Source organism: Apodemus sylvaticus, chromosome 15, assembly GCF_947179515.1.
Source record: "Apodemus sylvaticus chromosome 15, mApoSyl1.1, whole genome shotgun sequence".
In the NCBI taxonomy this organism is placed as follows: domain Eukaryota; kingdom Metazoa; phylum Chordata; class Mammalia; order Rodentia; family Muridae; genus Apodemus; species Apodemus sylvaticus.
Genome location: NC_067486.1, coordinates 61,896,353 through 61,900,966, shown reverse-complemented (window position 1 = coordinate 61,900,966; position 4,614 = coordinate 61,896,353). Strand labels below are relative to the sequence as shown.

The 4,614-nt window shown below is 47.9% G+C and overlaps 1 pseudogene; it reads left to right on the top strand.

The window, feature by feature from the left end:
• The first annotated feature begins 2,541 nt into the window (after positions 1–2,541).
• Positions 2,542–2,860, top strand: LOC127666228 (60S ribosomal protein L36-like; annotated as a pseudogene).
• Positions 2,861–4,614: the final 1,754 nt, after the last annotated feature.

The following is a 4,614-nucleotide window of genomic DNA, read 5'->3' as shown; positions in this document are numbered from 1 at the left end:
TATATTCTATACTTGAGGTTTTATAGGGAGTTAATGCTATGGGTTTACATTGCTCTTCTGAAATGTGCAGTCATGCATGAGGACAGCTGAGAGACATGCAGCAGAATAGCATCTTGTTATAGCATCCATGGCATCTCCAAGAACTGCAACCCCGTGACCCTGTCTTTTTTAGGAGGTAGTCAACAAAAACACCTGTGATCTCATGAAAGGCTGGCAGGGCAGAAGCAAAGGCTCAAAAGCGAAGTCATATGCTTGGCTTTTTCTACTGGAAAAAAACTACATAATACTGAATAATGACCAATCAATGGAGAAAATAAAAACTAGTACCAATTAACAAAACAGAGAATAGAAAAACCAGTTATTTCCAGTTGTTTCTTTGAAAGGATCAATAAAGTTGATACATCCTTAGCAGGACTAACCAATACAAATGTGGGAAAATTTGGTTCTGAAGTCAAGATTAAGAGACATTAGTATTGAGTTTATAGAAATAAAAATATGTATGGGAATACTATGAATAATCACACATTGGCAAATTAGGTAACTTAGGTAAAATGGACAGATTTACAGAAATATACCAATTGCAGAAACTGACTCAAGAGAAAAAGAAAATCAAAACAGGGCTTTAACATGTGAAGAAATTGGGTTAGTGAGACAAGAAACAAACAAAGCAGAACACTACAAAGAAAAGCCAGGGCTTACGATAAATTGTCGTAGAAGACTACTCCGTGGGGCCGTTTGTTCGTTTTCTAATAAGCAGTGATGGACTGTGCTATCCTAGCGTGCTAGCTGCTGGTGTTACCATAGACACAGTTTTGCTCTTTTTCAAGGAGAGATTTATAGCCAAGGCACAATCCGTGAGCCACTAGAAGCTTCTGAAGCACCACTCCTCATAGGACTTCAAAAAGGGCGGTGCACCCAGCTGTCTCTGGACTGCAGTGACCTCCAGCTGAGCTCACCGCTTCTCCCCACTCCTCTGGCTTCCTGTTCCCATCTTCGTTCTCACAGTATTGATGGACTAGCCCTGTTTCCCAAAAATAACTCATCGACTGAAATGAGGCCTTGTCTGAGTTCTCCGTCAGCTGTCCACACACCATTGTCTGAGATTCCCACATGGCTCGCTCGGCCGCAGGACTGGCTGCCTGGACACGTGACCTGTGGTTCTGTTTCCTGCTCCGCCGTTATCACCTTGAAATTTTTTCTAACTTCTCTTGTTTAAAACAATATTTTCAATTCATCCAGACGCCAAAATGTTCAGTAGTCAGTCTTGAGAGGTGGGGGTGGGGTTCCACTGTGGGCCTTTGAGAAGAATTTACTTGAGCTTGGTAAGTTTAGAGTGCTTTGTACACAGAGACTAATTACAGTGCTGGTTAATGGCCTGTGCGGTTGGGGTTTGAGTCCCGGCTTCTTTGCATACCAGCCTTGGGCTCCTTGCTGTGTGAGCAGAGACAATCACTGCGTGGGCCTCACAGCTGTGCTGAGAGGCTAGGCCACAGAAAACCACCAGAGAAACAATTCAGCACCAGCTGATTCTGTCGTCTCCCCGTCCCGGGATCAAATCGCTTTAATCTCCCGTCAGGTGTGTTTGCTTGGTCAGGGATCTGACATTTGGGTTGAATCGATCCGCAATCATAATGCTCTCCGCAGATTCTGAGAGTCTGGTGGATACGGAGGGGTTCCCAGCCCCACCTTTGCCCGGTCAAGCATCGCACCCTGCTAGGGCAGCCCTCCAACCCCAACCCCACAGACACTCCAGCTGCTTAAAGCCAGGTGTCCCAAAGAGAAGGCTATATGCCTGGACAGGATGCCCACACCTACCACCGTGTGCTACAAAATCTCACAGGAAGAAAGCTTTGCATGTCGCTATTTCAGTCCACTAATTACAAGTGTTGTTAATAGGGGATGCGGATATTTTACATCTCTCTCTCTCTCTCTCTCTCTCTCTCTCTCGTCTGTGTGTGTGTGTGTGTATGTATGTGTGTGACTGTGTGTCAATGTGTGTCAGTGTGTGTGTATGTGTCTGTCTGTGTATAAGTGTGTGTGTGTGTGTGTGTGTGTGTGCGAGAGAGAAAGAGAGAGAGAGAGAGAGAGAGAGAGAGAGAGATCGTCAACAGCACATATGTGAAGGTCAGAGAAAGCCTTGAAGGAGTCTGCTCTCTGCTTTACACACCCAGCCATCTTGCTAGCCTATAGATGAGTGTGGTGGTTTGAATATGCTTGGCCCAGGGAATGGCACTGTTAGGGGGTGTGGCCTTGTTGGGGGAAGTGTATCCCTGTGGGGCTGGGCTTTGAGAGCCTCCTCCTAGCAGCCTGAGGCCAGTCTGCTCCTGGCTTCCTTTGTAGAAAAGGAAAGCTCTACATAAAGATGTAGAACTCCCAGCTCCTCCAGCGCCATGCTGGCCTGGACGCTGCTCTGCTTCCTGGCCGTGATGATAACAGACTGAACCTCTGAACCTGTAAGCCAGCCCCAACTGAATGCTGTCCTCTTTAAGTGTTGGCTTGGTCATGGTGTCTCTTCCCGGCAGCCATCGACGAGCAGCAGCCATGGCCTTGTGCTACCCCATGGCCGTGGGCCTCAAATGGGGCAAAAGGTGCCCAAGAACGTCAACAAGCCGAGACACAGCCGCGCCGCCGGCGCCTCACCACGCACACCAAGTTCGTGCGGGACATGATCCGGAGGTGTGCGGCTTCGCGCCCTACGAGCGAGCTGCGCGCCATGAATCTGCTCAAAGCGTCCAAGGACAAGCCTCACTCACGTTCATCAAGAAGAGGGTGGGCACGCACATCCGGGCCAAGAGAAAGGCGGGGGGAACTGAGCAACGTCCTGGCAGCCATGAGGAAAGCGGTGGCCAAGAAGGATTGATGAACCCTCCCCTAATAAAAGATAGTTCAAAAAAAAAAAAAAAAACTCTTTTCTCCTAAGTAGCTAATATTTGGTTTTAGTGTGAGAAAAAGAGGGCCCTGCAGCTCAGGGTCCAGCAGTTCACAGCATCTGCTTGGAATTTCAAACCTGGCTATGTTCTTCGTATTGTATTTATTTCTAGGATTAGTCTGTGATAAGAGAAACTAGTTTCCCATTTATGGTAATGACCTAACATTTCTGATGGGACACGCGATAGCCCATGGTGTACATCTCTCGATGCTTTAAGACAAGCTGACATTAGTGAAGAAACACAGGTGGTATCCCAAAGATGATGCTAAGCCTAACCAGAGTGGCAGCAAATGATATAATCTTTTTATCACTGAAGCATGGTATGATTTATCCATACTTGGAAGAAAAGTTGCAAGCATAAGGGAAGACTGAGGATGAAGTACGGCTAAGCAGTGTCTCCCAGGATGGTCACTGTTCCCTGAGTCACGGCCACAGGAACGTCAGCTCCACGAAACCCAAGCCAGCTGAGGTCACCCCCAGGGAGATCCGCTAGCTGCTGGGTGGTTGCAAGAGGGTGTAAGAGAAAGAGCGGCTTGAGATTTTAAAAAGGAAGGAAATTGCAAGTCTGCTTGCTGGAGAATGTGTGGGTTCTTCCCATGTGACAGTGTCCCGCAAGGCTATGGCAGGCAGAGAGTGAGGCTCGTGGGTGAATGACCAAATGGGCATTGCGTTGATTATGCTGTTGATTATGCTGTGGCTTCTGTTGCCACAGCTCAGAAGGGCTGGGCCCCCGGCTACTGCATTCTGCATGACCTCCTCCAAATGATGTAACCACACCCTGTGGCTTACTTTTCCTCCCTGCCTTTGTTACAAAGTGAACCAAAAGTCAACTTTGTTTCAAACTCATTTATGGGGGTATTTTTTAAGCTAAGTTTAAAAAGAGAACCATCTAGGAGGGAAAGTAATGATAATGAGCCTAGTATCCATCCTTCTGGGCCTGGCTCTATGCCCTGGACCTCTAGGGACCAAGTTGGTTTTTTTTACCTCCTCTGGCTTTTGCTGGGGTAACTCAGTCTCAAGGGCAGGAAGAGGGGAGAAGAGCAGCCTGTGTGGCTGCCCTTTTCCCTGTGTCTGTGTCTGTGTCTGTGTCTGTGTCTGTGACTGTGACTGTGTCTGTGTCTGTGTCTGTGTCTGTGTCTGTGACTGTGTCTGTGTCTGTGTCTGTGTCTGTGTCTGTGACTGTGTCTGTGTCTGTGACTGTGTCTGTGTCTGTGACTGTGTCTGTGTCTGTGTCTGTGACTGTGTCTGTGTCTGTGACTGTGTCTGTGTCTGTGACTGTGTCTGTGTCTGTGTCTGTGTCTGTGACTGTGTCTGTGTCTGTGACTGTGTCTGTGTCTGTGTCTGTGTCTGTGACTGTGTCTGTGTCTGTGACTGTGACTGTGTCTGTGTCTGTGTCTGTGACTGTGTCTGTGTCTGTGTCTGTGACTGTGTCTGTGTCTGTGTCTGTGACTGTGTCTGTGTCTGTGACTGTGTCTGTGTCTGTGACTGTGTCTGTGTCTGTGTCTGTGACTGTGTCTGTGTCTTTTTGAGTGTCTGTGTGTGTATCTGTGTCTGTGTGTCTGTGTATGTGCGTGTGCGTGTATGTCTGTCTCTGTGTGTGTGTGTCTGTGTGTATGTCTGTGTCTGTGGGACGGCAGCCTGCAGCCTCTCTTTGAATCTTCAGAGTCCTAGAAACTCTGATTCCA